The 26209-nt window shown below is 31.7% G+C and overlaps 1 long non-coding RNA gene across 1 annotated transcript; it reads left to right on the top strand.

The window, feature by feature from the left end:
- Nucleotides 1–21064: 21064 nt before the first annotated feature.
- LOC132757325 (uncharacterized) lies at nucleotides 21065–24626 on the top strand. The gene is made up of 4 exons (XR_009629434.1): nucleotides 21065–21126; nucleotides 22680–22823; nucleotides 23809–23892; nucleotides 24175–24626. It is a non-coding gene; the product is annotated as an uncharacterized LOC132757325 (long non-coding RNA).
- The last annotated feature ends 1583 nt before the right edge of the window (nucleotides 24627–26209 follow it).

Below are 26209 nucleotides of genomic sequence, written 5' to 3'. Positions count from 1 at the left end.
GCTTATGAGTAAACATGGTGTTTGTAAGAACAAAATATTTAGCATTTGATTTCCAGTGACAATATAACTTCAATATAGAAAACAAAGTCTTTGAACGAAATATGCCATTCGTGATTATGAGAAAGGAAAGGATGCATTTATCTGAGTGAGATGAACAAAAATGTAAATTTTAAAAACAATGATCATTTGTTACTTTACAGGTACATCATAAGTCGGATCAAAAAAGCAATGGTTAGACCCCTAACCCGTCTAATTCTAACATTCAGATTTGTGGATACAATACGATTTTCAACACAACATATTTGTTAACAAAAGAGCACACAACAATGTTTGTGGTTAATTCTATTGTTATTCAAATAAAATGTCGGAGTAGGAATCTATAAATGGTATGGTAACTTCCCTCTGCTAAAGCTATAAACAAAACAAAAATTCAGAAACAAATATTACACTTCAGTTTGAGTGAAATAAATAACCCTTTAAAATGCAGGTGGTTGAAAAAATAAAACAGTTTAAACCTGTTTATTATTATATGATTATTTACAGCATTGGTCACGTGACCCCTTTGCGCAGCCCCGGATGACACAGAGCATAAATATGGGCAGCCACGCTCAGTTGTCATATCACTCTAGACACGGCGGGGATATAATCATGGTAAGTAACATTTGTTATCTTTTTGTTTCATACTTATAATCCTAAAGTAAATTTACTTTATGGTTACTCCTTTTTCCTTTTTTAAATTTCAGTGCTAGAATTTTTTCTGTATACAACTTGTGCGATGTTTATTCTGGAAAAACTCTATTTTTATACACATATCTGTTAAATAGAATAATACATCTTGTCAATGTACAAACCAATTCTGCTTCATTTAGAAGTTATTACATATTTAGAAGGTATTTATATAAGGTGAGGCTCACTGTATCCCTCTCAAGTTTGTGTTAATCTTTCAACTTCAACATACCTGAGACATCAATGTCAATAGTAATATGCCTGTGGGATAAGATAGGCTTTCAATTATTCAAACCAAATGATAGTATAAGAAGAGCCAGTATCTCACTACTCACTTTTTATCTACCGCCGCAGATTATTGTGTCCTTAGCATTAAGTTAATTCTGAAATGCAAGCAACTAAACAAATAACTAAGATAGCGGCACGAATATTCATATTACGTTTAACATTTAAGAAACTGATTATTTACCCTAGGCTAGTAAAATTTATAAATTTAGAATGCTTCTAACCTTTTTTGATAACTAAATTGAATGTCTGTGAACAAAAGAAAAGATGCTCGCTTAGTATGTGAAAGATCTAGTGTTCGAATCTCTGTACAAGCAATCAATACTATCTCTGATGAAAATAGCCAAAATATGTAAAGATGTAATAAATTGTTAAGCAAGTTAGATGCTCCAGAAAATAAATTGCATATGCATATGCATCCAATTGAAATTATAAAAGCTAAAATTCTACACTTTTGAAAGCAATATATATATATATAGCGGGAAAAAAAGAAAAATGAAGTGATGCCTTTTCCAGTTTACATTGCAATTGTTTATTAACAAAACTGTAATAAATAATTGAAGAGAAATATCAACCGGTTTCACCCGTTAAGGGGATCTTCAAGATAATGACGTTAATAACGTCGCTTGGTAACGACGTCAAAACAGTGTAAAGGGACTTATAACGTTTTAAAGGGACATAATAATAAGCTATAATATTATTGTTATATATATATCAAAGTTATTTTGAATTCAATTCTGGTTTAAGAACGTTTATTAAAACAGTTTCTTTCATTCTTCTTTTGAATGTGTCTGGTTCTCGCATTTTATAGATTGGCATTATATTAAACTTTGGAGTGATGTCTTTTGCGCAAATGGCAATGTGTCGACTGACTGGTAATAATGCATTGTCTGGATTTCGTATATGTTGGTTGTGTAATGTTACTCGATTTCTTAAATTTGAAGTTTCTCCAATTTAATCTTTGGAACAACCATTACATTTCAATGCATAAATTACATTTCTAATGTCGCATGATCCTGAGAATTTTACTTTAAATTCGCGGCCATTCTTGAAATGGTATGTATTTCCTTCTATCATGTGCTTGCACAGGCCGCATTTTAAACTGCTGCATCTTTTTATTTTATTCTTTCTCAGTGTTGAAGAAAATCGTGCCCTGGTCAAAAGTTTTTTTCAGATTAGCCGGTTGTCTTTTACTTTTAATTATATGACTTCTGTCAATAATTCCTTTCATTATTTCATCATTTTGTAATATTGGTAGATTTTCTTGTATTACTGTGAAAAATTCGGTATTCGTTGGATTATGTGTTGACACGTATGGTATGACTTTCTCGTCCGTCTTTAGTTTTGTCTTCCGTAGTTCGGATTGTTCTATTGCTAAAGCTCTCTGGATGCCGTTTTCTATAAGTTTCTGAGGATATTTTAAAGAAGCCAGGAATTTGTTTAATTCATTTAATCTGAGATGTAATACGTCTCTATTTGATATAATTGTACAAAGTCGTCTAGCTAGTGAGAATGGGATGTTTTGTTTTGTGTGTTTTGGATGACAAGAGTTGAATAAAAGATATTGTTTACTGTCAGTAGGTTTATAGTAGATATCTGTTTCTATTTGGTCACCTTTTAATTTAACTAAAACATCCAGAAACGGCAATTTCTCTATACTGTTTTCCATTGTGAATTTTAAATCTTTATGAAGGTTATTCAGTAGAATGTTAAAGCAAGTCAATTCGTGCTTAGATTTAGGCCATAAAATAAACACATCGTCTAGAAAGCGTTTCCAGTAATTGATGATATAAATTTTAAATTCGGTATTATAAATTTCTGCAATTTTGGGATAAAGCAGTTCCTCCTCCACATAGCCTAATACAAGTGTTGCATACACTGGAGCAAATTTTGTGCCCATGGCAGTGCCTTTTATTTGTCTGAAAAACTTATCATTAAAAAAGAATGTATTATTCTTTAAGATGAATTCTGTGGCTGAAATGATGAAATTCTTTGTAAATCTAGTATGTATCACGTCCAAATGATTTTCAACCCAAAATTCTATTGATTTAAGGCCTAGTTCATGCGAAATGTTTGAGTATAAAGATTCAACATCAAAACTTGTTAAGATGATATCCTTTTCCACAGTGCCTGGCAATGAGTTTAAAAAATCTGTGCTGTCTTTTATGTTGCTTCTTACGAATTTGGTTAATGGTCGTAGAAGAATGTCTAAAAGGTTGCTTAATCTATGAGTTTGGCAGCTAGGACCTGCACGATAGGCCTTACTTTCAAATCGGTGACATTTGAAATATTAATTATTGTTGATGATTGTTGTATCGAACACTTCTCATTTATCTGTTTACTTTTATGAATTTTAGGTAAACCATAAAAGTTTCTTTGTTTCACTTCAAAATTTGTTAGATAATCATATTCTTTGTGTGTGAAACAGGTCTGAAATCGATCAATAAGTTTTCTGTAATTTAACTTGTCTTTATGATTAGGATCTGTGTCCAAATATTCATAATACTGTGTATCGTTGAGTTGATATTCAATCATTTTAATGTAATGAGAGCAGTCCATGATAACTACTGCTCCCCCTTTATCAGCTTCTTTGATGACTATATCAGGATCATTTGCCAATTGTTCAATAGCTGTTTTCTCAGATTTTGAAATATTTGATTTTACTGTATTGTTTCTTGTTTGATTTTTCGGATAATTACTTAAATTATCTATAAACTTTTCTAAGGATGAGTTCCTGTTCTTAGGTGGTATAAAGTTACTTTTATTTCTGACAAGTGAAGTGTCATTTTCATCATCTGTTCCGTTAAAGTATTCTGCTAATCGGAGTCTCCTATTAAATTCATTTATATCATTATTTATTTCTTCAGTGCTGCTTTTAGTTGGAGTTGGGGTAAACTTAAGTCCTTTACTTAAAATATTTATTTGTGGTTCAGAGAGTAGTTTAGTTGAGATATTTATTACCTTTATATTAATTTCTGTTGTATTTTGATCACCATTTACCGAATCTCTAGTCTGCGTTGGTCTCTGTACAAAAAGGATTTTGTCGAAAGTTATCTATTGTACTAGTTTGAGCGCGATTTGTTTGATGTAAAGGCCTTCGATCATAATATCCTTTATTTGAGCCCTCTCTATATGGGAGTGTTTGAGGCGGTGTAACATTATTTGTGTTATATCTGCTTTGATGTATGTTTTGATCAAACCGTCTATGCTGATTGTTTGTACTCCATCTATGAAACTCATCGGGGTTTCTCCAAAAGTAATTTCTGAAATCTTTTCGTTGTCCATCTTTATTATAATTGTTGAACTGATTTTTAAAGTTTCTTTGTGGTAAATTTCTTCTGTCGCCATAATTTTCTGCTTCTAATCGTGGGTATTCCTGACGTGATGTTTGTGTTTGAGGGTAATTTACTGCCTCAGCGTATGTTAGTCTTCTATTGTAAAAGTTTGTTCTTTCCCTATACGGTGTGTTGTTTTCCGTCATATTTGTTCTTTCACTGAATCTGGAATTGGTTTCTGGCGTAAAGGTATTTTCAGTATATTGTGTGTTGGTTTTGATAAATGGATTTTTGTTATCATACTCCTTTATAAAGCTTTCAGCATACTTTTTTAGCCAAACTGCATTTTTACTCTGCCATCGTTTGTTTGAAATTTCTTCCTCGTGATTACATTCGTCTCTCCATAATTTCTTAAGTAATATCTCCCTTTGTCCATTTGTCTTTTGGCCGAACAATGTGTCCATTTCGTCATCAATTTGTTTAACTCGTGCTGCATGAGATTGTGATCTCAATTCCAATAACTCAATTTCCGTACGGTAATTATCAAGTACTTGGCGTTCTCTTTTTCTGCGTTGGTCATCCGGTTCTCCTTGAATTTCTTTCATTTGTAATTTCTGTGGTAAAATAATTGGTGTGCTTTTCTTCCATTCTTCATATGTTTTGCGCTGATTTTCATTTCTTAGGTGTTGCCAATATTCTTGTCTTCTTTTCGATAAGTTCACGTTCCATATATTGCTTAAGGATGATTTTATTTTACATGCCTCTTGTTGAAGTGTTATTTGATTTGATCCTAGTAAAATTGGCTGTTGTCGGCGTGTTACATCTACTAAGTCATTAATGGCGTTTAGTGTCATTGTCAAATTGTTAGGATCAATATTTGATACTTATGTAACTGGTGCTTCTGTGCGAACATTTTTTGTCATATATTTCAAAACTTTTGTTAATGTTTGCGATATCTTACCTAATGTTCTTGATATGTCTTCTATGCTTTTTGTTACATGCTGTTGGAATGGGTTGTAGTTTTCTTCATCTGTTTCAATAATTGTGACTGTCATTTGGCTGGCATCAATGTTTGTTGTCTGTTTCTTTGGTGGCATCCTCTTCCCCGTATTGCTAAATTTATATCCAAAATGTAAAGTTTAAAACAATACGGATAAAAATAGCGGGAAAAAAAGAAGAATGAAGTGATGCCTTTTCCAGTTTACATTGCAATTGTTTATTAACAAAATTGTAATAATTAATTGAAGAGAAATATCAACCGGTTTCACCCGTTAAAGGGATCTTCAAGATAATGACGTTAATAACGTCGCTTGGTAACGACGTCAAAACAGTGTAAAGGGACGTTACTCTTATAACGTTTTAAAGGGACATAATAATAAGCTATAATATTATTGTTATATATATATCAAAGTTATTTTGAATTCAATTCTGGTTTAAGAACGTCTATTAAAACAGTTTCTTTCATTCTTCTTTTGAATGTGTCTTGTTCTCGCATTTTATATATTGGCATTATATTAAACTTTGGAATGATGTCTTTTGCGCAAATGGCAATGTGTCCACTGACTGGTAATAATGCATTGTCTGGATTTCGTATATGTTGGTTGTGTAATGTTACTCGATTTCTTAAATTTGAAGTTTCTCCAATATAATCTTTGGAACAACCATTACATTTCAATGCATAAATTACATTTCTAATGTCGCATGATCCTTAGAATTTTACTTTAAATTCGCGGCCATTCTTGAAATGGTATGTATTTCCTTCTATAATGTGTTTGCACAGGCCGCATTTTAAACTGCTGCATCTTTTTATTTTATTCTTTCTCAGTGTTGAAGAAAATCGTGCCCTGGTCAAAAGTTTTTTCAGATTAGCCGGTTGTCTTTTACTTTTAATTATATGGCTTCTGTCAATAATTCCTTTCATTATTTCATCATTTTGTAATATTGGTAGATTTTCTTGTATTACTGTGAAAAATTTATGTCCAATTAGTAAATGTATGTGTATTTCTGTTTAATGTATCCATTGTATGTATATTTCTGTGTATGTCCATGTATGTGCATATAAGTGTATTTCCATTTAGTCCGTCCATGCATTTATCTGTCCGTGTATTTGTACTGCAGTATATTTCCGTTAAGTCTGCCCCTGTATGTGTATTTCACATATGTCAGTCTATATATGTGTATTTACCGTATGTCAGTCTATGTATATGTATGTCTGTATATTTCCGTTAAGTATGTCTATGTATGTGTACTGCTGCTCGTATCTGTGTTTTTTCCGTTAAGTATGACTTTGTGTGTGTGTGTGTATTTTCGTTAAGTCTTTCTATGTGTGTGTATTTTCGTTAAGTCTTTATATGTATGTGTGTATCTGTGTATTTCCGTTTAGTCTGTCAATATATGTGTACTGCTGTGTATTTTTGTTAAGTATGTCTATGTACACATGTATTTGTATTTTCGTTAAGTATGTCTATGTACGTGTGTTTGTGTTTTTCCATTAAGTTTGTCTATGTATATGTATATTTGTTTATTCCCGTTTAGTCTGTCCATGTATGTGTATGTGTTGCTTTAGTTGTGTATTTATTATTTGTACCTTTTATCCGTTCAGTCTCTGTAAGTTCTGTTTAGTCTTTTAGTATGTTTAATCATTTAGTGGAGTAGCGGTGGATCGAACTTGCGACCCCTTCGTAGACAGTGAGTGTTACCGCTGCACCACAGTGCCCGCTCTGATTTACAACTGTTTTGGAAAGTCCTTTATAGATTCTCTATTAAATGGCAAATAAGTAATGTAATTAAATTTTAACATTTTAATCATGGCGGCCACCCAAGGTGACATATTGAAATATCATAGAGATCGTCACTTGATACAGGTAATATTTTAATCGTTTGTAATCTGAAATTTTGTCTGTAAATAAAACGTAACCGGAATTCTTAGCTTCATCAGAAGGCGTTGTAATCCCCTGAATACTTTTGTAGAATTTTCCTGAAAACGAGATTTAGTCGCTATATAGTATCATAAATACACGTATCAAAATTATCCCAGATTTATATACTTAAGAGCAATTAATCATGTCAATATGCACGTAATGAAACGTGTAGGGTCCTATTAGAAAATTGTCTAGGAATACGATGTAGAACTTGTATCATTTTGAAAGAAAATACATATAATATCGTACACACTGCAAATTGAATCAAAGCGCTTAAAGCACTGAATACAAAGCTTAAAGGCACATTTACTTCCGGAAATAAGACATTTTTCTTATTTAGAAATAGCTGCTTTGTATTATTTTCTTTTTCGGAGTTGTAAATCACCTGAAGTATGTACTGTATTTCAATTAGTTTGATATAACGATGTACCTACGTGTGTGCAAGTTACGAAATAATACAATACAAAATATCGAAACTTTCTCTTAGAAGAAGCTATACAGCTAGCTGACTGAATGTCGGTTGTTCTACTGAAGTGCCCGCTCATTACTAAAAAAATGCACTGTGGGGAACCGGATGTCTTATTCCACCACAGAAGCTTTTATCACGCTATTTGACAATTTAATTGTCGGTGTAACCCACCAATAACAAACAAACAAACAAAAATGTAAGAAACACTCTCCCCATTTTAGTATATACTATTGAAGTGCACATATTAAAGGTACAAAGTATTTGTTGACAGATGTTCAATGTTTAAGACAGCAGTGTTCTGTTGATGTCGACGAAACGACGTTTTTAGAGAATGTCACCGACGACAAACTTGTTGTAGTGACATAAGTATGAACACCCGTCATCGAGTAATGGGGGTGAGGGCATTGGAGCCTCGCTTTTGCGTCACAGAACTCTTCTCCCGCCATTCGATGTAACTGTTGTATCCGTGTCCTCATTTTGTGTGTACTCTATTTTAGCCCAACAATGTAACTTGTAATAGATTTTTGCAGATATCATACAATATTTACGAGTTTTTGTTGTTAATTTACTCAAAATGACAATTTAAATCAACATTAGGAATAATGACATAAAAATATTTATAAGGAATATTAGCACATTTTATTCGAAATTACCAGTTCCATTCCACATGTTCCATGCATGACTGGGCTATATCGATTATAAAGAGTATAAAATCCCGGCACATACGAGTATATGTGATTAGTTATTTAGAGTTTTGACAGGTTATATGACCATATATACATATATAAACGATTATTTGCTTATATTACCCGAGTCGCTAGGCCATATACTAGTAGCGTGTCAAGATTCTTTAACATGAATTTATGATTCAACACTCTTCCTTAACTAGAGAAAAAAAAGCAATAAATTAAATGACATATACTTTATAAATTGGCAGCAGACGTGGAAATATATTTCACGATTATCAAAGAAAAATCGACATTACAAACTTGCAGTATTACAGATTTATAGCTCTCGTAGGCCTACATTTAATCAAAGAAGCATGCAATACTTTTTTAAATCATACAAGTTGGCTGAGTATTCTGAAATAAATAAAATAAGTAACTGCCTGAGAATAATGACAACAGACAGTAAGCGTCTTTGTTGTAAAAACATTACGTCACACATTGCCCGATCAACACGTATGATGACACACAATGCTGGGGTCTTCCGCCATTCCTTAGAAAATGCTTCCAGTGTTATCTAATGGCAGCACACCACACTAATTGAAGCCACAGCTTCGAATTGCCAGGGAGGATTTCATGGGTTTAGTGACTATTGTGGATTTAAATGACTGGTTGTCTTTAAAGTGCATTTTCAGCATGAAATTTGTTTTTGTGATATGTAATATGATCATTGGCAAATTCGAAAACATGGTTAGAAACCACATGCTGATATTTATAGATGTCAAGGCCACCATTGTTTGTAAACATTGCTTTTAAACAGCATGCTCGGTGAAAAAAAGTAATTTTACAGGGTGGTGGGGGGGGGGGGTACAAACTTTAAGCAATAGCAAAAAATCTACAAGGTCAAGCACCTATTTCTTTGTGAGATTTTGCATGTATAGGGAGTTGCTAAAGCAGTGACAGAGTTTCTGTAGCCCGTATATTTGCAGGTGTTTTTTGACAGAGGGACGAAAAATGTTGTTTTGGGTCTCGGACCACTATGGATTTTTGGCTTTGACGGAATGAATTGGAATTTTTTTTAACTGCCTGACTGTTGCACATAGGATGATTTCATTACAGATTTGCAATGTTATGACATATATGTTCTTAACAAAATGTGTATTCTTTTTCCAGATTGTGTAGTTTGGGATCAGAATTATCAGACATATTGCTTGTAGGACATTGACGGCAGAAACTTGAAATATAGTGTGGAGTGCTACCAATAGGGATGCGGGTTATCAAACACCGCAAAGTCACTGTTGTCTAAGACAATTATCCTTGAAACGTTACAAAATTAATATGCCTGGATATATCAGTACAATTATTAATTTATACGGACATTATAATACATTGACTTAAATAGATCTGTGTATGTAGGAAAACATTCATATTGTTTCGAGCTTAAAATCCAGGGTCCATACACATAAAAAGTTGTTTTTTTTCCATCAAAAGATTCCGCAGTGTGTTTTTATTATACTTATAAATTTGGCAAGCGGAGAGCACGTTTCAATATTTATCCGCCATTTTTACTATTTTAAGCTGCGGTCGGTATTTGCACGTATTTTCATATAGAATTTTTTTTTGAACAAATTAACGAAATCTATGTTTTAAAAGTAATAGTTGTATAACATTAACTTGTTCACCTGTCATAAGCTGTCTCTGTATGCTAATATTGTACAATAACTGAACTGCTTATGGATGTTTTCTTATATTACAAAAATGAAAATACACGTGACACAGCTTACAGAATGAACTGAACTAAGAAAATAGAAATTTAGATTGATGTTACTTCGTAGAGTTATTTCCCTTTGTGTAGCAAAACAAAGTTCAAATAATAGTCCGCCCATTAAAAATAGTCTCCTGATTGGTCGCCCTGTGTATACATATTATTTAAAAAATTGCAGTTTTGTGTTGTCTGTTTTCACACCGTCGCAAATAACATAAATTATCATAAATTATTAATGGGCAAATCAATCTAGCAAATATTCTAAATTTAATGACAACGTACACCCACCATTAGATGTATTTTAATGACTTCTTGTACATTCTCAAATTCTGTAAATAAGTCCTCATTTCTTTGTCATGCAAACATTCTGCGTACGAAGGTTCTACACCCTACTTATGAAAAATCTAAGTTTAAAAAACATTTGAGAAATACGTGTATATAATGGCATGCCTCTATGTGCTACAAAAGTGTCAGATAAGTTTTACATTTTTGTTTGATAGTTGAACATAAACTTTTGTATGCGGTACGCCTTTATTTCTTTATCAACTTGACTTAATTTTTTTTTTCTGTCAGAATATTTTGGAAATACAGTGATTTGTCTTCCATTCGCATAATGCTCCGTTTGTATGTCAGTGTTATTTTCAGTGACTGTTTCAGTCGCTGCTCTTTAATCATGGCGCGTCAACCAGCCACATTTTGTTCAACGTGATTTTTGTGAACAAATGTGTAAATATCATTATTACTTGAGACGGTGTAAAATATTTATATTGACCAATTTCTCATCAAATATTGACCCATTGTTGTAATATCTTTCTCACTTTAACTTCTTTATTTGTGATAATATTTGCCAAGTTCCTAACTCTAGCATCAAATAATCATAATTATCCCCTTGAGAAAATGCTGTTGTTTATTTATGCTGTTGTTTATTTATATTTATCTGTTTATGAATGCTTTATTTCTTAATGTATCTACTTCATTCCAGCACCTATATTAATTGAATTTAGAATTTAGAACTTAGAATTATGAAATGTAATCTATTTACTATAACTCCTTTCTTTAGGGTATCAACTTCAAACATCAAGTATGTGTTTCTTATTATTACTTAAATCATGTGTGACGTGATTCAATACTGTAGCTTAGCTATTTCTAGAACTGTGTCCCTATTGACTTTAGACTTAAAATAATTGTTCTATGCCATCACTCACATCATGACAATGTTTATAAATATCTGGAAAAAGTGATCCATCGGAAGAATTAAAAATAGCAAAATTACATGAAAATTGTAGACTTGGTTTGATTACGTCTGTACATGAGGGATAATGAAACATGCAACAACAATAATGCCCCCTAGCACCGGCTTTAGCGGTAATTAATTATCATCACTTAAAAATGCTGGACTTAAAGATCCCGAAGGACCAGAAAATATAACAACACTGAAGTGAAGTATGGGACAACTTTTAATGGCTTCCACACAGCACTTGCCCCCTGCTGTTGTCAAGTCTAACATTTTTTATTGCAACATTTATCTCATTTTTTTTATTAAGAACCGTACTTGTAATGCTATTTCATGGTTGCAACCAGCGATGTTGTAAGATTTATCCTCTGTCTGAACGTCAGTCCGTCCGTCTGGAACTTGGAACGTTTAAAACAAATTAACTTTAAATACAGAAAAAGTGAAACATAAGTTAAACATATTCATCCTGGGGAAATTGGATGTTGAGATTATTTGTTGTATAAACACTATTTTCTTATAAGCGTACAATCTTACTATGGTACAAACAAACCAATAGCTCAAAAGATAGAAGTTTATTCATGCTTTCCACAATGGCATAATTGAATGATTGCTTGTTAGGGTGTGTTTTTGTCGTTTAGTGTTTAGTCTGAAACAAAAACTGTTTCGTTCAATAATATTATTTATGAAATGACGATTTTTTTAATTTGATTCTAAGGCAATCCGGTCTAAATCGCACTCAGACGTTTTCCTATGCAAAGTAAAGTTCATCCAAAAAGTGTTGCTTTTTTTAAATTTTATTTTTGTTCTTTTAACATGAAATTTATTGAAAAGTATATACAGAGAGTACGGGTCAACGTTCGAATTTTCAAACTAAGGGAGGAAACTACCCTTGACGTGCAATAATCAAATAGAATGAGTTGTATCGCTTTACATGATTCATAATTACCAAAAGTAAAGATAAGATGCACAGATTAACTGCTCGGGAATTCAAAATACCGAAATCCACTTATTCTGAAAAGTGAAAGAGCGGGTACAAGAGTATCAACCCGGGAAAAATGACAGAGCTGACTGAAGAGACGGTGAAAGCACTTGTTAACTTTTTGCTCTTTATGGCTAATCAAGTATTTTCGCTGACAAGATTTTTGATCAGATTTTTTTTTATCTTTAAGTTTAAACAGTTAAATACGGCTGCAGTAAAAATCATCTTCAACGGCATAAATTCCTATCCTCGCTTCAGTTTATAAATTGTTCATCCCGTAAAAATATGTAGTTGTAATAAACATACTTAGATAAATCTCAAAAGACGATGAACTTTTACATTTTAATTGAAAAAGTCAGTGTTAGATGCAAATGTTTTTTTTTGTTGTTGTTGTTGTTTTGTTTTTTTTTTTTTTGTTTTTTTTTTTTTTCATTTAAAAATAAAAACACACAGTATAGCTTTCTCATTATATATGTTGGTAACTTTATTTTCAGGGTCGCGCTACATCTTTTAACTTTAACATTGGAAAGGGTCCATCCGTTTCCAGTGTTTCATGTCGAGTAAACCGAATCTGTCTTCAAAAAAGGCTGATATAGCAAGCCAGTTGATGTCAAGGTAACGAATGTAGCATTCGAATTATATAAAGTTACAAAATGAAGAGTGGCGGTTTGTCACAGAAGCAAAATTGATAAGTAGCGTGGAACCGCTTCAACAACATAAGGTTAAACTAAAGAATTATTAATAAAATTTATATCTATGGTATACAGTTATTTTCTAAACAGAACAAATATGTTAACTAGACCGGAACTTATGCGCAGCGTGTCCATTTGCACTTGTCTAATGAAAGAAATAGAACACAAATAAATTTATAAAAGGGCGAGGTTGTCGAAAGAAGGTAAATGAAACTCAAATCTTAAATGGAACAGGCTAGAATAGAGCGTTTGAAAGAAGAACGAGTCAAAAGACTTTAAACAGATTTTACATCTCGGAAAAACGTAAATAGTGAAAGACAAAAAATAACAACAAAAATATACTAAAATTATATGACTTAACTTATTAAAGAATGGCAAATGAGATTTCGAGATTTCAGTTTTGGTTTTTTATTGTCTAATAATTTGTTTTTCTTTTATTCTGTTCTTCCCTGAAAATTTTACAGGAAGTAAAACTGATTTTAGACTAAATTTAAATCTTGGTCTTTAAAAAGTTGTCCTAGCCCCGCAGGCCCCCTTATCCATTGATGATAAACAATGGCGCAGTCAGTTTATTGTCAATAAATTATTTATGTATGTTTGAATCAAATCTCATTTCAGTTACAATTATCTAAATGATTTATAAAATAATACGTTATTGTGTTAAACGTTTTTTTAAAGATCCTGTAACACAATTTGTTTATGTTTTTTATCATAAATATAATGCTCAAATGAAGATATAACAATATTGAAAGTTTTAAAAAGCATTTATCTTCTATAAAATAGAGAAAATAAGAATCCCGTAAGAACGCCCAACACGGCAAAATCGAAAATGTTGCAGGCTCGGTTTGATTGAGCCTGTTCATGGACGGTACTGTCAAGTGCAAACTACCGTCTACGTCCCCTATAAAGTCTTAGTCAAATTTTCATTAAGAAATGAATGCATATATTTTTTTAAACTACATTTAATGTGGACAAATATTTACAGTATTTTCAATAGTCTTCGACGTTTGAAATTTTTTTTAGAAGCATAATTATTTACACTTATACAATTTCACATTAGTGTGGTTACAATCTTAATTCCTTTAACCCTTAAAGTCCATATACCGACCTTTTCATAACATAATCATGGTTGTTGTGTTTATTTCAAGTGAAACTTTTTTCCATTTACCTTGCCATTTACGATTCGAGAGATCTTTGGTGAGTATTTTAAGATTGATTTTTTTTAATTTACGACTTCAAATGCTATAAAACACAATGTCTGGTTAAATTGAGTTGTTTTATTGTTTTGTTTGATTGTTTTTTGTTGTTGTTTCTTTTGTTTGTCTGTTTTTGCTCTTTTAATGCCCTTCTTTGTGTACGCTTTTATTTATCAACATATTAAATTTTGAGTTGGACAAGGTAAAGTTTACGCTAATTTAGAACCCAAAATTAGTTGGGTAAAATTGTATAGTTTTTCTTAGTTAAAAAAATGAAATCACATCATAAATTGTTTTCAGGTAATAAGAAGGATCTCAGTGAAGATAAATTGCACATGTTTCAACTGTTTTAAACAGTTATCTATATTATTGTGCTGTCTCAGTTGCAACACTCTGTGCTTTCGCATCTTTTCGGCTGTTGCCGTCAATCTTTAGAAAGAACCTCAAGTACAACACAGAACAGATACGGTATTTCTTTCTATCCTACGCTAAAAAAACTAAAAATGTAATTTAATGTTTGGAGTCGTTGGCTATGTTTACTCCAATATATAGGTAAGAGTTCACCTAATTTAAGTAAATTCATAGGTATACTTATATACTTATTATTAAGGATGTAAAAACCGAAAGAACAAAATATCTACCCTTAGACATTAATGTAGATTTTTTTATGACTGTCGACATTTTTAAATTTATTATGACTGCCTGACATGTTTTCAATAATATTTTTACCAAAATATATAGTATTTTCCTTTGGATGTCAAAATATGCACTCGTTACACATATTCAAAGATTTCGCTGTCTATTTTTGTTAACGTCTTAAACCGCGTTTTAGAACTACGTATCCGTATTAAGTCCGCAGTTATTATTGATAATAACCGAAATGATCCGACTGTACACGCAGCAGAGGTTTGGTTTATTTATAAATTGGTGCATGTTTATCACCATACCAATTTAACATGTACATTTATACTCAATATTCGACAACTGGTTTGCTATTAATGCCTAATTTATACGTTATTTTCCTGTTTTGCTATCGTTAAGGGAAGTTAATATTGTCACACGAGGAAATATGTTTGTCTTATCAGTTCATGTTTAAAAGTATGCTTTTGAATAACCAAGAGATGTTTGGCCCCTTGATGATAAAAAATCATTTTATCTCTTTCTAGTAAACATTGTTTTGACTTTAATCTTTAATTTAATGACCTCAAAATCTGAGGAGTGTAGGGCAAAATGTTCTCTAGGAATATCCATATAATATATGAAATATTATGAAAATGTTTATTCTATGTAAAATATTCTAAATGTACTGAATGGTATTTATTTGTTGGATTTTGAAATCTCACTAAAACTGCAAAGGTCATTTAAAGGTATTCTAGTTTTTTGATGGAGTAGATCCGCCGTCTTCCGTTAACTAGCTGGATATCTTAAATATCACCCATAAAACATTCCAGTCCCGATCAAGAATGAAACCCGGTGATTTGATAAACATGCAAAGTCAGCAACATATGCCTATGAAAGATATTAAATTGTTTAATGATATCTAAACATCATGTCTTTTAGAATCAAGTTGTGTAATGATTGATCTAGAGATACAATTATTTTCAAGTATTCGGTTGTCGACACTTTATCTCAACAAGGTATTATCAACCTATTTCATGACTTTAATTTATTCAGGTCAACAGCATGAATTTTTTCATATCTTATTTGTTAATGTTATCGCCCACTGTGCGTTCTACAACATGAACTGCATGTGGTATATCGGATATCTGATAATAGACAAGTTTACAATTTAGTCAAAATTTAGTGCATTATGCAAAAGCTCAAAATGATCAGAGTCTGTTAATTTATATATTAGGAGGTCAATCAACTGTTTTGTTGAATGGTTTCAAAATCCTCGTCTGACCCACAAGTGCTTTTACATTCCAATCAATAAACCAATAACAACTAATGTTATAACTGCAAACGAAAGTTCAGTTGTTAAAATGTTGTTTAAATATCACAATATTCGGCAAATCTACATTCCACTCAAACAGTGTCGATTTAAGCTAAAGAGACTTAAACAGCGAATAGGTTTTATAGAAAACCACTGCCAGACTTGTTTACAGTCGCACAACGTCAACATAATAGCGACGTAAAGTTATGGAAGCCAGAGCTTGAAGAATTTGAATATTTATATATAAAAACTGTCATAAGTGCAATCAGGGCCGTAAAAAATAAAAACCGGAAAGAACCTACGGAAAAGGAAATTTCAAAAATGATATAACAATTTTTAAAAATGGCATACTTTAATTTTGCCTATAAATTTATAAATTGTGCAATTAATTGTTTGCATATGTTTGCATTTCAGTTCCTAGTTCGTTATTTATTAACACAGCGCGACACGAATGACCGTTTCGTTAAGCTAAAACTACTTCTAGAAATAGATTTTCGGACTTTCACAATGTTAAGTTTATCATTCTATTTAGCTTTGGAGTTAAAATACATAACAACCGACTTTGTACTACAAAATAATTAATAATTTCCTGTAGAAGAAACAAATGAAGAAAAAAATTACAGAATAAGAGTTGTTTTTTTTTGTTTGTTTTGTTTTGTCTTTTATACTGCCTTCCCTGTGGTGGAGGGAAGAAATGTGTTCCCATTCTCATTTATTATTAAGACATGAGCAAAAGGAAATCAATATATGACTTTTCATAAAAGAAATCGGAAGGCATCTTGATTTCGAATTTATTTTTAGCTGTAAATCAAAGGGATTAATTGATAAAAATCGGGTTGATGGACAAAAAAATGTAGTAAACACAAATAGCTCCGCGCCTCTGGGCGAGGAGCATTAAGAATACCAAAGCCTTTTTTCTGCGGAAGGCGGTAATAGATGAAACTTTCCCAGTACCGCCCATGAATATCCTGAATCAAGTTAAGCCTACAGCATTTTTAGTTTTGTAGTTTGGGCAATTTATAGTGTTTTTTTTTGCATGTTGCACTCACTGAATTATATACCGCACCTTTGATATACTACATCAGAATAAGATAAACTAGTTCGAAATATTAAAATATTTAAAATAATACAGTGACTACAAGTATTGCACAGTTACAAACCAGAATTATAAATTGTGAACAATAAATATCAAGGTTATATTATCATTTAAAAATGTGATGGTCGTCCTTGTCAGAATAGAATAATGTTGTACCAACCAAGGGCACATTTTTCCGCCACTAGATACATTATCAGGCCATATTGGTGAATTTATTTCCTGCCCTCATGTTGTATCATCATTTACTTTATTTTCTAAATTGCCCGCCCCACTATTATCCTATATTAATTTAACTTTTAATTGATTGATGAGTAAGGTATAAATGAGCTGTATTTTATTTTTTAATTAAATAACTACAAACGATAAGAAAAGGCATACTAACAATAATTTGTAACAGAGTCCCCGCCTGAGGGAAGTTTTTATATGAAGTACAAAATTGTGCTATTTCAAAAGACTGAAAGATGAATCTGAAATTTCAGTGCAAAATTTTGATCAATGCTACAACTGCACATGCAAGTAACAATAAATTAATAAAAGAATTATATAATGAAATAACTCCTGTGTATGTGTCATCAGAAATACATGTATACTTGTAATAACTATTTCAAAAACACAAAATGTAACAAAATCAGTATAGAATATTCTGTAACAGGGTATATATTGTGTTCAGTCATCAATCAAGGTATGTGGGCTATTTACCAACGAAATTTTATTTGCATGGGCCTGTCTCGGCATCATACCCTGTAACATAATATTTTAGCCTTTGACCTTCAATTGTGACATTGACCTTTGAGTTAGGTGTCTATGTGTTGCGCATATCATGTTGTTCTCTTACTATTGACATTGCTCCAAAACATTAAAAAAGCCCTTTATTGATGAAAACGTTATTTACTGCACACAAAATATACCATTGAATAGACCGTGTTAAGCTTTGGTACTTAAATATGCTTGAAATTGACGACAGGAGTCTGGCTGATACATATGACACATGGTCCCATTATTGTGAACATTTGTGTCAAGTTATTTTGAAATCCCTTGATAGCTTAAAAAGTTATAGATCGGACACCACAAATACCCTCAAACAGACTATGTTGGCATTTTATTACCAAATGTGTGCATCTGGTTGTTGTGCATGACACATCAGCTTCTTACTGTGAACATTTGTGCCAAGTATTTTCAAAATGCCTTGATGGATGAGAAAGTTATGAACTGGAAACAAAATATACCCTATAACAGACTATGTTTATTTCAGACCTCCAACTGTGACCTTGACTTTGAAGGTGGGCAACTGGTTAATAAGCATGACATATCGACTTATTATTGTCAACATTTGTGCCAAATAATTTTAAAATCCCTTGATCTATGAATAAGTTCTTGACCGACCGGACACAAAATATACCCTGAAACAGACTGTATTTATATTTTCCCTCCAACTTTGACCTTTACCTTTGAGGCAGGCGACATGACACAAATCGTCTCATTATTGTAAACAGTTGTGCCAACTTCATTTATGGAGCAAACACGGCATTGTTGTGCATGACACATTGTCTTATTATAACAAACATTTGTGCCAAATTATTTTAAATTCCTCTGATAAATGACATACTTACGGACAAGACACGAAAATGTGACGAAAAGACAGACCCTCTTTCAAGAAGACAAGGGACAATTGGCACTGAGTACACACTTTTTATACGAAAATATTATTTTTGAATAGCACAATACAGACTATAACATATTTTATCAAATTTAATAATAAAACAGTAACAATAACGAAGCTCCATTTAAATTGCAAATATACGTTATACCCTAGAGCATATATATGTATTTTGTTAAATAAAACAAAAAACAAATGATTTTTAACAAGTGATATAAAATTTCCTAATAAACGACAGCGGTCTACGTTAAATTAGTTAAGCCACTTTGTCGTTCTTGGGCAAACTGACAAGAAGTATTACCATTACTAGATGCATTCACTTTCGCAAGGAATTGCTAGTAATCCCTTATAGGCAACAGGAGATGTACAGAAAACCAGACCCTGATCGCCCGAATCACAGATCAGTTCAACGCTCGTGTTAGCACGTATGATAATATCTTCTTTTTTTAATATGTTGTCTGTATCAAGCTCACACAATAACTCAACTTTAACACGATTGACATGTATTTCACAGATATCAATCGTTTACAAAAGTTTGTTCTTATAACTTCTATATTGAAATCAGCCTGGTGTCCATAAACTACTATTCAATGTTTGTAAATCAAGGCTACCAAACATTTTGGGAACTGGAAGTTAAATCTGGTTACAAATAAATTTTATCATAACTTATCTAATTATTGATTGTGTCATGACTTTGCACGCAACGTTTTGTGCATAGCAACCTGCAAACGCGTTGCTAAAATTAGGTACAATCAACTTTTTCATTTAAAAAATAAGGACTTATCACATATTAGCGTTTCGTATGAAAATTAAGATAACGAGAGATATAAATAGGGCTCTCCATCTCAAGGTAGCTTAATAGACACAAACTCGCAGCAATGGTAAGTCTCATTATTTTCAATAATATTTCTTGAAGGGACTTCACTGAGGTTTTTTAACATGATGAGACTGAAAATTATTTGTTCAAGATATATGTACCATATAATGTAGGTGTAGACCACTAATCTTTTTGCAAAATATAAGATCATTCGCGCATTCCGTTTATCTAGAATAATTATTAAAATTGTAAAAAAATGACTCAAAATAAAAAGCGTTTAAACGCTTTTCACTCAAATCGGGCTAAGAAAAGCATAAAAATATGATTTTCAATTCATTTCAAAGAATATTTTTTAACTATCTTTCTATATATTTCTGTTTAAAGTGCCCCAGCGCATTAATGTAAGAAATTCAAGTTTTATGTTATTTGGCTCTTAAACCTCAATGGAGTCCCTTCAAAGCTCGACGGTCGATACTATTTTTCATTTGTTATAATAACAAAGTATCACTGACATTTTGTTACGATTTCAATATTCATTAAGTTGTTTCTACAGGATATAGGGAGTTTCTGAAATGTGTTTTATGCTTGCTAGGGAGCGTGTAAGATGCTGCACTTTTACATTATCACACATTAAACCAGTGTGCTTTTTCCTATACCATTGTTATTTTCCTTGCTTTCGAAAGATAACCCCTTTTATGTAACTTCGAGTAAGGCGGTTATACTTAATAAATGAATTAGTCTGAAATGGTAAAAAGTAATACTCACACAATTATGTTGATAGTATAAAGTTTCATATGTAATAGCAAACCATGAAATTATTATACATGTTTAAAGATGTTGCTGATAAGAAAGTGATACATGCTAAAAACACGACAATTTTTAAATAGCAGATAATTGATAGTTCTAGAATTAAATATTTTTATTCATGACATACATGGCCACACGAAACCACTAACAACTTTATCAACAATTTGTTCCAAGAATATTTTATAAGAATATTTATCTAAATGATTCATTCCTATTGTTTTTACATGTAATCAATACACATAGAAATAATAATCGCAACAACCACTATAGTTCACGCTTTGTTCACCATTATGGGTTTTCATGTATTATGTGACTGTTAAGAGGTCAACTTCAAGTTATATGAAACACTTTAGCTCAGAAAACAAACTTTTGAGATTTAATCTTAAAAGGGCTTTATAAGATAATGATGGTTTATAAATAGATAAATATTCTTATCAAATATTCTTGGATATCCTTTTAAGGAGTTGCAAAAAGCAGCATGGGTAAATGATAAATTGAGAAATTTAATACTGCGATATGTAAACATTTCACTGTTTTCTGTTTTTCAGAAGCACTTCATCCTCACAACAGTCATCGTATTAGTATGTTTGTTACACATTTCAAGAGCAGGTATTTGTATGCATAGAATTATATCTTTATTTATTACCTCTCACTCTTTGTAATGTTAATTGCATGTGTACCCAGTGACAAAGAAATTAGGTAACAGTACTTTTCAAAAGAATAAAATCTGGTCACATGGTTAATTTGCTAAAAAATATAAATAAATGGTTGCCTTTTTTCTCGATGAAGTTCACCACGAAGGGGCATCACCAGAGTGACTATGACACCCATATACTTAGTTGTATGCACCCAGAGTGCTTTAAGCGTATAAAATATCTTTTAGTTACACGGTCAAAAAATACATATCCGTTTTCATCTGAAGGAAAGTTATTGCATTGGAATAATTATGTGCCAAAACGGAACAATCAGTGAAACATGACAAGTGTGGTAGACAGATGAAGGGTATCATTGCAATTTCGTAAATACAAATTGTTAAAAATCATGTAAAGAACATTCTAGATAGGATCAGATTTCACAGATCATAACCGTATAAATGGGTTTGTGTTTTTTTCTTTCTTTCTAAATAAAACACTGTCTACAGTATGTTTATGACTGGTAGGTATAATCGTTTGCTTAAGGAATAAAATAAGAATAACTTCTTATTACTTACAACTTGCATGGTAAGGACAATTGAGTTTTTATTCAATTTTGTAACAGTAAGATTTAGTTGAAATTTTCATATCATTACAGTATTTGTTCGAGGTGATAAAATAGATAAAAGTTAATAACGTACCGGGTAACTATATTTTCCTCGGGATGATAGTTTTACTGTTACTCACAAATCTATGGGTTATTTATACAAAATTACTTTCAGCATTAATAATTATCTTTTATAAAGTGTCTATTTATAAATGATTTTGACATAATAGTCCGGAATATGTTGAATTTGTCATATGTAAGGCTTGGCCTTGACAGTACCATTTTCGGACCGAAAACATTATCTTAACAAGGGGCAGGATGTGAATTGGATGCATACTTGTTTCAAGCAAGAAAGTGGTTGCAAACTTGACAAAATGGCTACCGGGTCAGAAATATTAAAAATACTTGTAAATTTTTTCTTTAGGTAGGTTGGTTTGTATGATTTTTTGAAATTCTTTAATATGCAAATTCCTGAGCACACTCGGTTTTCTAGCTTCTGATTTGACGACATTATTGAAGATATTAAATGGTTGTGTACATTTTTTGAGATTTCACAAGTGAAATGCTCATTTATCGCATCTGAGGGCACAAAAGTCGGGGCATGAAGTAGTTGACAATTGACAACTTTGATAAAGAAATTTCTAAAAATGTAAGAACCATATAAAAACCTTTTTAAAAACATATGAAATAACACAAATGTAAATTAATGTCAATGAAATATCTGTGACAAATAAAGATGATTGATGATTACTTGGTAGTTTTTTGTCAAGTTTGGAACAAATTTTTTCTGGCAAAAAAGTGTGCAACTATTTCACGTCCTGTCCCTTGTCTATGCGCACATTATTCATTATGCGCCCTATGTATTTATTATCTTGTTTTTCCATTCTTAAAGTATTTTTAATTAAAGCAATCTTTTTTTAAAGCTTCAGATCTTACTGATACAGCTTGCTCTGTAGATGGTAATCAGTGTAAAAATATCGAGCATGCTTCGTGTGACCAAACACAAAGAAAATGCAAATGCAACAGTGGTTTCTATCTTGAGGCAAGCCTTTGCATATTTAACTCCAGTAAGTGTTTTTTAGTTTATATATATATTGTTTGTAAAATGTGTACTCTCTCTCCATCTCTTTAATACAGAATCTGTTTATTCTCCCAAACAGACATAGAGATATAGATCTGACGCTGCTCGTCCTTTCCTCCGTCCGTCTGTCCGGGAAAACACATTACATTAAAAGCTTCTCACATTTTTGCTGAAATAGATGGAAGTATTTTTGAAAATTGTTTACTGTTGTAAGATACGACATGGAGATTAAAGAAAGCAATAAAGTACGTCTGTCATTTTTGACCTTTATATTTTAACATATCGTAAAGCTAAAATATTCAATGTAAAATTCCATAAATGATGACATTTTATTGAAGAGAAGTTCAGTATCCAAAAACCATAACTTTGTTGTTTTTTTTTTGTTGTTGTTTTATTGCCTTTCTTTGTATAAATCGAAAAGTAATGGATGGAACCGATCCACTGAATTCTTTGACTTCAAAATAGACTGAAACATAACTCTTGGAAGTCAAATAACCTATTTGCTTTGTTTACATTTTGATACATTTTTCGAACAAAATAACACTACTGCGATATTTCCGTAAGGTTCTAAATGCATTATTGCAACATTATAAAACACATTTAATAATTCCCAACGCTTAATGTGCTATAAATGAACGACCAATTAACACAGTATTGTGTCAAAACTACTTTCATTTCAATATACATAGACATTGCATTTTTGTGGGCTTTGTATTTTTATCATATTCTGTTTAACATGATAAAAAGCTTAAATCAAGTGATTTGTATTGTATGGTGTTAACGTTGCCAACTTTTTATCGTTTCGTCACAAAAGCGAAATAACGCATTAGGAGTGTCGCTATTTTTTTACATTTTATTATCACTATATATACTATTAGCTTATAATATTAAAAAATGTCGGATCATTTATAATTGTAAAACATTAAAAAATAATTTGAATAAAATACGCTTATCATATAATATAATTTCAGGTAATACATTCAGAATTGGAGTATTTCCACTTTTGCTTGCTTGTGTCACGACATTTACATCGATGCTTAGATAAACTCTTATTTGTAAGTAGTTTAAAAAGATTGATAAAAAAACTATTCATAGTTACTGTAGTTTTCTTTTCGTTCTTTTTTATTGATTCACACACACTGAAATACCCCTTACCCCTTCAGTTTTTGATATGAATGAAATATTACTATTATATTGTTCCTTGATACCATGTTCATAAACATCTGTATTTCCGAAAAAGTAGATAAGTGTAACACTTTTTTCAATAAAATGCGTAATTTTACATTGTGTGTGGAAAAAAGGTGATCAATGAATTATTGTTTATTTTCTGTTTACAGGAAACAAAAGTGTCTCCCATATGTGCATGTTACAGTAACAGTTTGTACGGAAACTTGCATTTATTTATGATCAATTTGTAATTATTTTATACATCAAAATACTTATATCATGTAAACCAAATATTATCTTAAATCCCTAACTTCAAAAACATAGCTTTAATTGATATCTGTCGATATTATGCCCGTAATACAAAGATTTTTTGATCACAATGTATTATAACATATTTTAATCTGATTTCATGGTTTTATTGAATGATACAGTAACAAAAATAATTAAAATCCCGACGAGCGTTCTTTCTCTATAAACAGATATATACTTTTATATTGGCAACTTAATAGTTTAGTCGTAAATAAAATTTAGACTGAATATCTTTAAGAAGTACCAATTTTCTTTGTGGTTATATTTTAACATGTGTGTTTATCCATTCACTTAATAAACAGAATTTACATTTCATTGTGTTATTCTTTTATAGTGAAAAAACACCCTCATTAACTGGTCTAGTAAATATCCTTTTAAAGAGGTTAAGACATCTAATAAATGATCTAATAAAAATATATGATGCCAATAAGATAAGATGCAAAAAAAACAAAAAAACAGTTTAAGCGCATCTAAAACAATTCTGGAACGATGAAGAGTCAATAATTGGAAATCAATTTCTCACTGTGATCTAATAAGACATGGAATTTTGTAACATCTTCAATTACCCCAGCACATTCTTAAACTGTTTTTAATCTTAAATAAGTGCCATGTTTCATATTTCGTAATTAAGCAACGTCGCCCTGTTTATATCATTGATTAGTAACGTATGTTTAGAATTAAAGATAAATAAAGTAATCAATATGATGCAAATTTATCATAGTAACTTGTGAAGAAATGCCACATTTCTATTTAGGTCTACTAAATTATCCATTCAAAGTATCGGGTTATAATTCAGATTTATTTATGATGATAATTTGTCATGAAAGTTATGTTCATGTTGTGGTAGTTTTTGGTTCTTTAATTTTAATATTTTCTGAATGGGCGGTTCAAGTAATCCTCATATGCTATATGAATATTTCAACTACCCTTAGGATAAGTTGCCGCTTTCTTAATTATATTATACGGTGCTTTGATTTAAATAAACATGTTGTTCCTGTTATCTCGATAAGTCGCTGACATTACTTTAATTGGGAACCATGACACGCATTTCCTTGATATTAAGGTATGTTTAACTATTTTAATCCTCCGCCGGTGAAATTGGGAGTGGGGTATTATTTTGGAGTTGTCCATCCTACCGTCCGTCCATCCTTCTGTGTCTGAATTTCGTTTCTTCGCTAGTTCTCTGAAACTAATGGCGGGATTTCAAACTTGATGAGAACCATCAATACCAAGAGGAGATGCGTATATTGCTGTCTTGTTCCGGTCCGACCCTTCAACACAGTGTTATGACACTTAAATAGTTATGCAGTATGCATATAAAGCAATAGCCGTTTCCGTGCATATTCTCTGCAACTACTAGCACAAATTCAAAGAAACTTTATGGGAACCATCAATACCAAGATGAGTTGAGCATATCTTGAGTCATCTTGTCCCTGCCAGACATTTCAACACAGAGTTATGGCCCTTGATTATTTATGCAGTATGCATATAGAGCAATAGTCGCTTCCGCGATATTTCTCTGCAACAACGGGCTGAAATTCAATTAAACTTTATGGGAACCATTAATACCTAGAGGAAATGCGCATATCATTGCCTTGTTCAAACAGAGAGTTATGACCCTTGATTAGTTATGTATAAGTATGCATATACAGCAATATTGGTATTTCTTTGCACCAAACTTTTTGGAAATTTGCATCTTATTGGCATGTCCAGATAATACTATTTAACACGGAGTTATGGCCACTGTTATTGTCCTGATTTTGTATCATGTACAAAGAATATTTCTGTTAAGTATTCCGTGATAAATATATTATTAAAGCCTTATGTGTTAGTAATAAACAAAACTCGGTGGGGTATAAACGGCATTAACTTTATACAGTAAATACCGTCCTTATC

Source organism: Ruditapes philippinarum, unplaced genomic scaffold, assembly GCF_026571515.1.
Source record: "Ruditapes philippinarum isolate M1 unplaced genomic scaffold, ASM2657151v2 ctg801_1_1_1_1, whole genome shotgun sequence".
Taxonomy (NCBI): domain Eukaryota; kingdom Metazoa; phylum Mollusca; class Bivalvia; order Venerida; family Veneridae; genus Ruditapes; species Ruditapes philippinarum.
Note: the sequence above shows the minus strand (reverse complement) of the source record. Positions and strands in the feature narration are given on the sequence as shown.